Source organism: Lichenostomus cassidix, chromosome 1, assembly GCF_008360975.1.
Source record: "Lichenostomus cassidix isolate B80296 chromosome 1, HeHo_3.0, whole genome shotgun sequence".
In the NCBI taxonomy this organism is placed as follows: domain Eukaryota; kingdom Metazoa; phylum Chordata; class Aves; order Passeriformes; family Meliphagidae; genus Lichenostomus; species Lichenostomus cassidix.
In genome coordinates, this window is record NC_139479.1 from 108217943 (window position 1) to 108231322 (window position 13380).

Below are 13380 nucleotides of genomic sequence, written 5' to 3' on the forward strand. Positions count from 1 at the left end.
TAACACCTTCCAGGCAAAAACCAAGGGATAAGAGGCTGATGGCTGTAATGAACACAAGGTTCAACCACTCTCCCCTCAACAGTTTTGGGAACCATTCTCACCTCTGCAGCTCTAGTAAATGGTGCAAAATTTACTAGGTTTTGAGGCATCCCTTAATACATGACAGGCCCTGTTTTATCCTGCAAAGTCTGTCAGAGCTTGAGGCAGAAACCATCTGGTTTGTTTTCTGAAAAGGATCACATGTAACAGGTAGTAAGAAAGGCTCTACAAGCAGTGCTAATTAACTGGAGGCTGAAACAATGTAAAATGCATGTCTAAATATACAAGACAATTTCTCTGGCTGGTGAACTCCAGCTCACATTTTGAGACCAAATGCCTGACGCTTTTCCTTCCAAATTGTTAATCGCACCACTGGAATGCAATTAGCTGCAATTCTGCCGTGCACATGAAGGGGTTTCTGCACAATGGGCTACCATAATTTGATCTTGAGGTTTCTGAGGAAAAGGAGGAATCAATCTCTTCCTTAGAAATGAGTTTATTTTTTTTTTTAATTTTGAAAGGGAATATTTCTGAAGTTTTGTAAGGGTCATAGATCTTTTACTTATATATATTGTTTAAAGCAGAATTAATGTTCTAAGCAAGGAAATTTACCTTCCCCACTGAGCTGGTTTCAGTTGGGGGGTTAAGCCATGACACCCACATCACAGGTCCTGCAAAGCAGAATTCAGAAGGTCAGACTTTCATCCTGCAATAGATCTTTCCTTTCATAAGTTCATCAAAGTATACTTTCTTTTTTTTTTCCCCTCCCTGAAACTAGATTTAAGGTTTCTATACAATGTATTGTAGTGCTCCCATTCTTCAGATATTTTTAAAGAACTCGATAGGTTTTGGCCAAAACTCCATTTGTCAGAGGCAGCAGGCTCTATTACTTACTGGATATAAGACATTTAATTAGTGTCTTAAAAGAATTATGAGCAACTCAACCCAAGCTGAATAGAGCACTTCCATTTCTATATATAATAGGCCCCAAACTGATGTAGAGTATGGATTAATCTCTCTCCTCATATAAAGAATTGTATTTTTTCTTTGTGTTTTTATACAGTCTTAATAACTTGGCCATCATGCACATGCACACAAAATACTTAAATGGATGTTTAATGGCTAATTCCTTTCCTAACCAAAGTATTAAAGTTATGATGAATATACCGATTTGAACTTGTTCCATTCTCTAATTTGCTCATCTGAAAGAACTTGAATCATATTCAAAATCCAGTGCTGAAATCTTTATTATTTATTTCAAAGACACAGTTTACTTTGGAGTTGGCCATTTCTGCAAAGACTGTGTGAGATGAAACTTCTCCTGACTCTATGAAAGTCATGATTGGAAACTCAGAGAAAATTTCAATAACAGAACTAGATTATTTCAGGGATTCGGAAATAATGAGACTTGGAGTGCCTGAGGACGATGGGAGACATTTTGCAAAATTTATCTGCCCACATCTACAGACATTCTCCTTAAACACTTATAATAAACACCTCACCTATTTTCCTGGAGATCCGGCTGGATCAGACTCCATGACTTGCAGCAAATTCCTGGTACTTCTGCTTTCAGTCTGCATCCTCAAGTCATAAAAATGCTTATGAAATCTGAGCCTTTCCAGACTATTATTTCTTGCTCCAGCATTCTTGGTAGTTTCTCAGTCTCAGCAACTCTCTTACTATTCCTGTTGGTCAGAGCCTGGTAATGCTGACCTTCTGTTTGTAGTTCTGTGGTTTGCCATCACTCTCCCAATCATCTCCTAAATTTTGAAAATCAGTGACACCTTTAGCTCCTGGTGTCTTCTCACAGAAGCCACCTGTGTTTGTTAAAAACACACACACACACAGTCATCATCTTAGAACAAGCTATCAAAAATTATTACACATTATATTTAATGTGATTTAGGTCTATCAAGGCTGTGATTTGGAAAAGTTTATCTGAAAATATTCAAGGGCCAGCAGAAGGCTTACTGAGCATTACAGAATGGTGCTATTTACAGAATAACAGATTAAACTGCAGGAACGAGAAAAACCCAATCAGATTTTGCATATCTGCCATAGCTGGATTGATCCTAAATCTGTGTTCTTTGTTTCACTTCAAATATTCATCATTAACTGTGTTTTAATGTTATGGTACTTGGAAGTTTTATATATTTCTTCCTGTCAAATAGTTTAGCTAAATAACTTTTTTTTTTTTTTGACAGCTGTATAAGTTGCAAAACATAGAGTGTATCATATAAATAATTTGGAGGAAGGTGCATTTAAATATTTACTTAGTAGTCTTTATAAATATGTGATAATTAAAGTATTCAGAGGGTATAAAAGCCAGCATTGCAACACCTACTTAATAAAAATGGAAAAATAAAATCTGCTATTTATCAATAACTGAATTAGTATAAAGTCATACAGTTTTTCCTCAACTTCTTTGAGGAATATGAAAGCACTGACATGTGACTGGTCTAAGACATAAATCAAAAAGTCAAGATAGCAAATAGAGAAGATACTTTACCTATAACTCTTCTGTAAACAGGACCTCTCCAAAATGCCTGGAGCTTTGTATGCCACTTTCTTTCCAGTTTTATCTGTTCTGTTTCTGTTAAGAGAGCTCAGATGATGTGAGGGTCACTTGCATTAATGAGCCAAACATGGAGAAACTTCAATCTCTGTTCCTTCATAAATTATTCACTGGCAGTCAGCTATACTGATTTTAGAAAATGAGCAAAGAAAAGGTAATAAGGTAACATATGGATATTTGTTTTCTCTTTTTTTTTCTATTCTAAGACGGCTGTAAGTAGTACCTATAGAAATATATCAGGCTCACACTGACTTTTTCAAATGAAAGACAGGTTTTGCAGCTGACACATAACAAAAAAAAAAGAGCAAAGAAAGCAAGCAGAACTTTCTCTGTGGAGTTTTATTTGATTTGGGATATAGTTCTTCTCTTTCAACTAATATAATCCAAACATGTTGATCTTTAAAAGTAGACTATAAAAGCCTGTCTTTTATGGTCACAGGGCAACATCTATCACAGCACTTACAATCTTCCTCGCCCAAGGAAAAAGTATCATTTCTTACTGTTGTGTTTATCCTATTTTGTTTTACCAGTATTGGCAATAATTTTACAGTAAGCTACATATCTGAATGATAATTCTGTACAAAATGCAGTGTATTCATGGTAAATATACTTGCTCTTCCTATATACATCCACATTTTTCTACTTACATAAAATAACCCCCAGGCCCCCACTTATTTATTTCCAACAGTATTATCTTAAAAGCTATAGGTTTTTGTTGTTGCATTTCCCAAAGTGCTAACTATGGTTTTGAGATGGATCTTAAGAGCAATGGTTTGATTATACCTGATTTTCTGCAGGTTGTGCAGATTGTTGTACAGGTTGTGAAATCTGTATATTCAGTTACTAAGCTGAATCCTCCTCTAGTAAGGCATGAGTGGGTGCATTGTAAGGTGCAATAGAACTTTGATGACATAGACAGATGGTAGCAATAAACTGCATTTTGACTTTGGTATTCTATAACTCTGCAATTCTACACTATTCCACCTGGGCATCTCAAGGCACTTCTCAGAATATCAACTTTGCTTGATAATGTTTCTGGTTTAAATTAAGGAAGCATTATCATGAATAACATTTTACAGGCAAAGAAACTGATAGATTAAAAGAATCCAATCCCTAAAAAATTCAGAGGGTTTTTGATTTGGTCACTACAGCTTGGACATGACCAGGTAAGGACCAGCACTTCCTTACCTGTGGCACCCGGGGTTAGAACCTTGGTTTTTATACACTAACATAATGATACATTAACCATCACCAATTCAAAGGTGTTTAGCTGCAATAGAGGACATTTCCCCAAAGATATGAAACCACATCGATTTTCATTGTTAATATTTCAGAAATAGAAAAGTTCCCCTTGTTAGTCAGGTTAAGAAATGATCAATATTTGACTTGGGCTGTTAGTGAGTTTTATATTTGCATTCAGACTTGCACAGACAGCAAGGACCCATTAGTCAGAAAAAACACAATGAACCCAGCAAGTTTGAATTAAAAATCATTTCTTGCCATTGTACAGAGGCAAGGTCGAAGAGAATTGCTATTTTAGGCAGCTTCCAGGTTTCGTGGAGACAAAGGTGTATATCTGCATAACCTTGTCCTTGTCATCTGCATAACCTTCAGACCTGAGGTGTTTAAGTTTAAATGAATTGGAAAAGATAAATGAATCATCTGTTTAACATTCCTTAACCCTCGCCATGCTACAGGACTAGTTGTGGTAAGATAACTCAGTTCACCAGAAGCATTCATCCAATTTATCTTCTTATGCTTACATTCAAACAAAAATTCAGCAATAAGGGCTTTTAGACAAGTGACCATACATTCTTTTAATTTGGTACCCTCTTCCAACACAGCACTATAAAACAATATTATCAGAGCATGGGCAATATGGTGAGGAGAAATAAATGCTTGTTACTGTGACTCTTTTTTTTTTCTCCATTTGGGGAAATATTAATAACAAATCATGTTTCTTAGGAAAGTTTCTTTCACCTGTCTGCAAAGAGTGAGAGTCAAAAACCCTGGACATAAACTTCAGCATTCTTACCATTGCTTTGGGACTTCTTTTTAAGCCTAATTTCTTCCCTTCAGAAAATAACTAGGCCTCTCTTTGAAGTATACAAAAATAGATATATATGGATTTTGGATAGTTTTCTCCCCTCTTCACACCCCCACCAGGCTGGATGAAAACTGGTGCTGTTTTAATTAGCTGGTAATCTACTGAGCAAATTGATTTTCAAAATAATTTTTACAATGCCTCAGATATTTTGAGTTGTATCCAAATTGCTGTTTGGGTAGAAACCAACTCTGTAACTCATGACTGCATTAAATGAACTTTCCATCTTTTTTGGGTTGTTTTTTTTTTCCTTTTTCTCCTTGAATGAAGCAATGGCATATTCCTTAATACACTTCTTCCTGAGTTTGTAACCATGTCCTTTTCCTAATGCCTTAAAATCAGTTTAACATTTTGGAATTCAGTTGCTGAAAAGATTGAGTTGAACAGAGGGTAAAGAGGATACAAGACACATCAGTTTAAAGAATCCCATGATGGGTTAATCAATGAACAGATCCAGCCTTCCTCCTCTATGACATGGTAAAAGCTAATATTCCCACCCAACAGGCTGAGGAATGAATTCTGCCTGCTGCAATCCACTACTGAGCATCACCCAGGTGTTTGCACAACACATCAGACTCACAGTTTCAAGAATAATACAGTTTCACAATATCTATTCCCCCAGTCCCTTTGCTGTGATGATATGTGCTGTGCAAAGCCCTTATCTACAGCCTAGGAGGTTCCTTCTCCTGCCAAAACCCAGCAACTTTCAAACTGAGATGAAAGGAAGATATTATTGTGTTTTGTTCCTCAAACTGCTACGATGCAAAGAAAAATTAAAGTATTTGTTTCCTCCCTGTAAAATGATATATATGTGTGTGTATCTGTCACTGTTACAGAAAGTGATATATTGTTCCTAAAAATAGGTCATAAATTGAACACTGCACTTCAGCCTGCATAGCTTAAACTCAGCTAAGCCTTTTTTCCTGAAAATCAAGCCCATTGTTTTTCTCCTTCAGAAATGCCAATCCACACTCCAACCTTTTTTGTGGAACAACATCTGCTGCACAAAACTGAATATAGATCAGCAGATCCAAGTATGTTCAGCCCAAGTTGCAGGGATGTTTTTTCAAATGGCAATCCTCATTTAAAAAGTTAAGAAAGCAAACTGACTTTTACAACTAGAAGAGTTCCCATCTCTCTCTTTATCAAGTATTTTTTTCTTTCTAAAGAGCAGTATTTTTCTTAAATCCAACGCAGTTTCATAGATACCATTAGGTCATTAATTTTCTTTGAAAAATAATTCTCCAATTTTTAATGATTAACTGTGTTTTCAAATCATCTAATCTAAATTCTAGTAAACAGGAGGTATCTGTTATACGAAGAAATAATGTCTGTTGCTATAGTGCAAATATTTTTGGTTGTACTTGTATAATTAAAAAATTATAGTGCACCTAATTAAAATGTCCATTTCAAATTTTTCTGAGATAAAGAAGAAATTATAGACAATCAGTACTTTTCAAATGTCATTGTATGAAAATACAAAGTTCCACTAAAGAATATTCTTTCCTTCCCCTTTCTTTCTTTCTATCAACTTTTACTTTTACTTTTTAGTAAAAATTGTAAAATATCTAAAAGATTAAATCACATAAATATTAAAAAAATAATTACAGTTTGCAAATTATTCTGTATGTAATGTGCAATTTACCTGAAAATATTAATGGTTGGGACTGGGTATTGCTTGCTTTACCTTTTATGATCAGAGTTGAGGGTATCACACTTCTTTTGGAGTTTATATAAATCAAATTACTAAATTAAATAATCATGTTCCTTACACAGCCTTAGTTTCTCCAATAGTCCTCCATATGGGAAACACATAACTCATGTTGAAGACAGCAAAAAGGAACCTGGTCCAAATTTAATGAGCAACCCATTTTCAAATTAATTTTTTAAAAACCACTTCCTACTTTATATGGATTTATATCCTTGACTGATATAATTTGAAATCTCTTATAATAATTTACAGGATTTACCTATGCAGCATCCCTACTGAACTGAAAAATGTTATCCCCTTGGCATATTTAAAATAGCATCAGTGATTTTATGCTGCAGATAGAAGCATGATGGATTCCAAAGTATAGCTTGTTTTCGTAACGAGGAGATGGTGTGAAGGGAGAAGCAAATTAGATTCCCTACCAACCTAATGCAAGGGTGAGCTGCTATGGAGACCATTTCAGCTGCCCAAGTAATATGTTTCCTGTTCTGAAGATTGTGAGAGAGAACAAGAGACTTTTGTTAATGTTCACAGTGCCAAGGAAAACCTACTTTCGACTTCTAGTAGCAGACAGAGCCCAAAATATAAGCTGGCATGAAGATGCTCTCCTGCAAGCCCTTCTGCTCTCCTGCAAGCCCTGCTGTTCCCAGATGTTCTCCATAGTCCTGCCTGCTTTGTTAGGGCTGACACTTGCTCATGGACCCATCTGACCTCCTAAATGATTGCTCGATATCTTGCATGTACAAAACTGCAGCCTGTTGTAAAAGTAGAACTGGAAATGGAATGGAGTTTTCATGCACTGCTTGGTTAAAGGATTGAGGAATGCCAGGTTCTCCAAGAAAGTTTTTGATTGCTTGATGTTTCCAGTTACTTCAATAGGAAAAGCAGCCTTACATTTTAGAGAGAAGATGAAGGAAGGAATCAAAACAAATTTAGTTTTTAGCAAACATCCAATTGCTATCTGTGTTTTTCAATGTCTGTTTAGTGCCTTCAATTGCTAGTGATTTTATCCATCGGTGGAATGTTGCTGTTTGATGCTCTCCTTTCTGACTTTTTCACTCCCGGTCCAGTTTAGGTGTCCTGAAATTTTGATCCAGATATTTAATTTATACCATAGTATCAAAAGGATGGTTTAACCATGGTTTAACCCCAGCCTGCAAGCAGGTGCCAGGCAGCTGCTCGCTCCCTCCCCACCACTGGGATTAGGGAGAGAATCAGAAAGGTAAAAGCTGGAAAACTCAAGTGTTGAGATAAACATAGCTTAATAAGGAAAGCAAAAGCCATGCACCAAACAAAGCAAAACAAGGAAACCCTTCACACTTCCCAGGTGTTCAGCCATTGCCAGGACATCAAGGTCCCATCATAGGTAACTGTGGCTTGGACAAACACCATCACTCCAAATGTCTTCTTCTTCCCCCTACTTTATACAGTTAGCAGGATGTCTGGAATGTGCTCTGCAATATCCCTTGGGTCAGTTTGGGTCACCTGTCCTGGCTGTGTCTCCTCCCACCCTCCCAGGCACCTCCAGCCTCCCTGCCAATGCGACAGTACAAAAAGCAGAAAAGGTCTTGGCTCAGTGCAATCCCTGCTCAGCAATAACAGAAACGTCTCCATTATCCTCACTGTGTTCAGCACAAATCCAAAACACAGCTCCATACCAGCCACTGTGAAAAAATCTAACTCTACTCCAGCCAAAACCAGCACACAAGGAAAGAAGTAACAGAGGGGAAATATGGACGCTGAATAAAAAGCTAATCCACCAGCATTGAAGGACTGTCTGGCTACTAAAAGTATTTTTCTTCTCTGAACTTACGAGATATGTCTCTACAGACTTTACGAGTGAACTGGAGTGTGTTACAGTCTGGCAGGAAGAACTACTATCCAAAGATCAAAACATCCTTCATCAGTGATAGAAGCAGCTCACAGACCTCTAAATGTGCTCAGTGAAGCAAAGCTGGAAAGCAAGTGCCCAAGTGCTCCTTAAAAAAAATAGAAAGTAAATAAAAGCTCCACAGTGCTATTTAAATTTAACAGTATATATAATTTAGTCTTGGTAGAAACCTAGCTATTTCAAACTGTGCCCCTGCCCTTTGCTTATCCACCACCTTAGTGGTCAAACCTAGCAGACCCCACACTACACAAAGGGATATGGTCAAGAGGGTTTTATTCTGCATGCACACATCTCTAATCTCTCTAATAGTATTTACCAATACTGTATTTACCAAGATACATACCTGGCATCTTGTGTTCTGAAGCATGTGGCTGCCACTTCTCTGGTTAGCTTTTTGTTCATTTGGAAATGCCTTTTGAGTGTGACTGCATCCTGTTCTCTTCATTAAAGATGCATCTGTACTGCATTCCCTCCCCCAGCTGCAATTATTTAGCCATTTCTGCCACCTCATTTTTGACATAGGGGGCCCTGCTGTCCAAATGAAATTTTAATGAAGGCTTGAGGACATGCTTGGGCATTGTTGAGTTCCACTGCAGTCCTGCTAAGAACAGGAGTTGAATACTCACAGTTAGTGGGTAAGTGTTGTGTTATTACTTTTTAAAAGGAACAAATGTTGGCATATGGCGAATGCTCTTCCAGCTCCATTTTGCCCAGTACTTTTGTCACTGTCCCACATGCATTTCTGTGCAAGTTCTTCCTCCTGTCTGAGCTGCCCAAGATGACCACAGGTCAAAAGAAAACTATACAACTTGAATTTGTCACCCAGCCTGCTCAGTTCTGCTAATCCTGTCACCACTGCAGAATATTTTTTCAGAAAGACAAAATTTCAGTATACATTATACAAATAACCCTGTTATCTTCTATTGTGCAAACATTGATGTTCATGTTCCTCACCCAGTCATTGTTCAGGGTTGTTTTTTTTTTGTTATCAGTGCAATTCTAACTTCAACAGATCAAATTGACCCATAATCACTTTGAATTACAACTTACAGAAGCAATAACATCTTCATTTTTTGCCTGTGAGGTCCTGTGCTCCATGTGCATGCTCTAACACCATGTAATGGTAAGCAATGCCTTCGTGGACCTCTTCTTTCTTTGGTCTCACCTTTTCATTCCCTTCCAGCAAATCCTGTTTTACTCAGTGTGATCCTCCAAATCCATCAAATGATCCATTACACACACAGAAAACTGTCACACTGATTAGATTAATCTCCAGGGCATAAAGTGCAAAAGGGGTTATCTGGAAAAATTCCATCACCTGTAATAATGTCACTGAAAATTACACCCCAAAAGGTTTGTTCAGGGGTACTAAACTGAAGCCATAAGGCAATCTTAGTTCTAGTTCTTATGAATTTTTGAGGACTTGATTAAGTTTATGACAAAATGTTTCAACATCCTCAAAAGGTTCTACCACGTCAAAAACACTGTGCTGGCTTGCCCTCAGAGCAAAGAATAGCTGAGCCTTTTCAGATGAAAAAGTTGTGTAAAACTTGGAATAAAGCACAAATATGACATGCACCAGCCCCAAAGGGTTGAAGGTTGGCAAAGATGGTATTTTAAACAGGAAATCCTTGATGGTCTTTTATGTGAAAAATCAATTTCTCTTCTAATTACCTTTGGTTCAGAAACCTGATCTGATGTTGACAGTATAAATTTTTTAACTTTTTTTGAGGCTACCTTTGCTAAGGAAAATATTTCACAAAATTAGGGAATTTCCAAGAACAATTGTAAAAGGCAAACCTCCTTGCAAGAAAAGAGTCCAGCTAAAAATATTCTGGGCAAAGCACAGACTACCAGTAGCAATGAACTGCCTGTTGCTTTTAGGAGGAAAAATATCTCCTTTTGAAGTTATCTTTTCTATCATTACACAATTTCAGCTTGTCAATATTCACTATGACAGCAGTTCCAGCAATTTTGTGTGATACCTTCAGTACAGATAAATAACAAGAGATTAACCTACATTCAATCTGAAAAGGGAAGGAAAAAATATTTGTTAACCAGAAGTGACTTGTGACAGACCTTTTATGCTGTTTTCCAAGAGGATAAGGAAATCTATGAATTTCTATTTCTTGTGGATTATGAGTGCATAAGATTTTTTTTTCATTTTCTGAACTAGAAGCATAATGCAATAATCACATACTTGGTACCATGCAATGAAAGAAGGAAATTGAGGGTAAAGCTAAAGGAAATGTTCTATGATGACTTATTTTATACAGATTAAGAGACACTCACATGTAGAATTAGTTTCCTCTAATTTTGACTGCCTTAATTTTCAATAAATATGCAAGAAGGAAACATGAAAGGATATACAGTTGTTGCTAGTCTGTCTTTAACATTTCATCTGCAGCTTTCACAAAAAAATGCAATTTTACCATAGGCATAAAGCACCTTTTTATACTTTGGGGACATTTTGTGATCCTAGAGAAGTATACTTGTGTATTTCCTCATATTTTAAGTTATTAAATGAAATGTCTTCTCTAACTCATTCTTTTTTTGCCAAAGCTTTAAGATGAACAGAAAGCTTATCTAAGTTTTCAAGGTCTCACTTTAGCTGTGCACAGCCCACTTTGTTCAATTTTGTGATATAGCAGTGGACATGTAGTAGCAAGGAAATGTTCCTTGTCATTCAACCTTAATTTATAGACAAGCTGGTATTTTCTGATGTAAATATCAACATTTTCTGTCCTACTTGATGATGCATCATCAAAATTCAAACCTCTAAAGCAAGCAAAAAAAAAAATCCTTTAATTTCTTAATTCCTCCATAAAACATTAACTGTATTTGATCTGGGCAAATTCAAATCTTGATGGTGCAGGACAAGCTTCAACAAAAATAACTCAGATTCAGTATCCCTTGTTTATAGGAACCAGTAATTGCACTTTCTCTCTCTTACACCCAGATCTTTGCTGTGATTAGACCAAGTTCTTCAGTCTTAGAACCTGAGCATCTTCAGGCATTTTCATTCCAATTCCCATCAAAACTTCAATCCTTACCTTAACTTACAGGTAGACAATTTATTCTGAGCTTTCATCACACACTTCTATAAACACACCTAGTCATTCTGGCAGAAAACAACTTCAGGTCTGGCAAGCTCTTTTCTAGGGAAGTTCCCACCAAAAGGGACTGCCCTTGTTTCTCCCCAAATTCTACTTGTGCACCATTGCTATCATTAGGAACAAGTTTCTTCAGGAAGAGTTCTACACTGAAAATAATGCTTAATTTACATTTACAGATTCACCAAATCTTTGCAATGGCTTCACAGAATGGCTGATATTAGAAGGGGCCCCTGGAGGTCATCTACCAAGCCAGTGATTTAATTTAGAAGTTTCTTAAGTAAGTCAAGCATGAATTATTCTTGAGAAGGTTCTCCCTCAGGTCCTGGGATTCCCACAGACCAGTTGCTGCTAATGACCAACCTAAAGAAGGCATTCAGTAATTCTGCAATCTCCACATCCTGTGTAACCACATCCCTCGTCTTGTTAATGGACCCACATTTTCCCTGATCTTCTTTTTATCACCTGTGCACTTGTAGAAGCCTTTCTTATTGTCCTTAACATCCCTAACTAGCTTTATTTCCATTTGGTCTTTAGCTTTCCTATCTCCCGCCATGGATGTTTGGACAAGGTCTCTGTAGTCCTCCCACATTGCCTATCCTTATTTCCACCCTCTGCATTCTTCCTTTTTGCCTTTGAGTTTGGCCAGAAGCAACTTTTTTTATCCACAGAGGTCTCCTGGCATTTTTGCATGACTTCTCATTCTTTGCAAGAAAACTCCCCTGAGCTGGGAGGAGGTCCTTGACTACTAATCAGATTCCTTGTGTCCCTCCTCCCTCCAGGGCCTTATCCCCAGGTGACTCTCCTAAGCACACCATTTAGGAGGACATACTCTACTCTCCTGAGGTGCAAAGCTATAAACTTGCTTTTTTCACACTCGTCCCTGCCCTTGGGCTTGATCTCTTGGCTCAGCCATTTGTCACTTCACACAGGAAGAGAAAGGCATAAAGTAAGAGCTGAGTGCTCTGTGCAAGACCAGCTGAAAGAGCCATGGTGGTGAACAACCACTGTTAACCAACCCATCAACCAGAAAAAACAAAACCAAAGTGGATGTGTAATAATGTTGCTGGAAGTGTGACTAATTACATGGAGGTGTAATTCAGCTAGATTAAGCTTTAAAAGAGTTTAAAAGATTTTCCAGTAGACTATGCACTCCAGGCTCTATTTTTTATCTTCTCTGTTTGAAAATTATACTTTAATCCTCCTCTTTGCATTTTTGTTTTGTGTCTCTGAGAAAATGCCTCTGTCTCTCTAGAAGTCAGCCAGGATTGCTGATAGAAGCTAAGATGGTTCTTCTCCCCTCAGCTCTGCACCCCTGAGCTCAAAGCACCCCTTGGAGTGAATTTCTCTGAGGCTTCATGGGAATGGTGCTGCTTGAGCCTCTCCTTGGGATAACATTACACCTTAAATCCTCTGTGGCACAACTTGAACACCAGAAAGAACAGAAGAGGCAAATTACAGGACTGCAGTGATGCTTTCTTTATTTCATAGGAACAAATCTTACCTGAGCTACTTGGAGCAGTGCTGCCTTAGGTTTGTCTCCACTTGCTGCTATCTCAACTCCAACTGTTTTTTATTCAGTTCAAAGTGTGTGACTTTGAGATCGAGTAATCACCTAAAAAAGAAGAGCTAGTAAAATGTCACACAGTAGATAAAAAGTTGAAGAAAATCAAAAAGCCAGTAAGTCACTCACTAAGTGTTTATCATCACCATCACTGATGCATAATCTGTCTACACATCTGGGTGGACAAATACACAGTCAAATGCTTGAATTATTACCCTTAAACTGCCAGAAAGGAGACCTCAACAAACCACATGGATGCTGATCTGGATAATAACAAACACAAAACAGGGAATAAAATAATTAGGTGATGGATCCTAGAGATCCAGTGAACATACCATTTATGCAAAATGTACCCTGCAAGCAGGAAATAAATTTGCAATTCC

At 37.4% G+C, this 13380-nt stretch overlaps 1 long non-coding RNA gene across 1 annotated transcript; it reads right to left on the bottom strand.

Annotated features, from left to right (window-relative positions):
• Positions 1–591: 591 nt before the first annotated feature.
• On the bottom strand, positions 592–13049 carry LOC146445511 (uncharacterized). Its single transcript, XR_014852428.1, has 4 exons — positions 12938–13049; positions 2549–2740; positions 1542–1856; positions 592–710 (listed from the first exon to the last, which is right to left on the bottom strand). It is a non-coding gene; the product is annotated as an uncharacterized LOC146445511 (long non-coding RNA).
• Between the last annotated feature and the right edge of the window lie 331 nt (positions 13050–13380).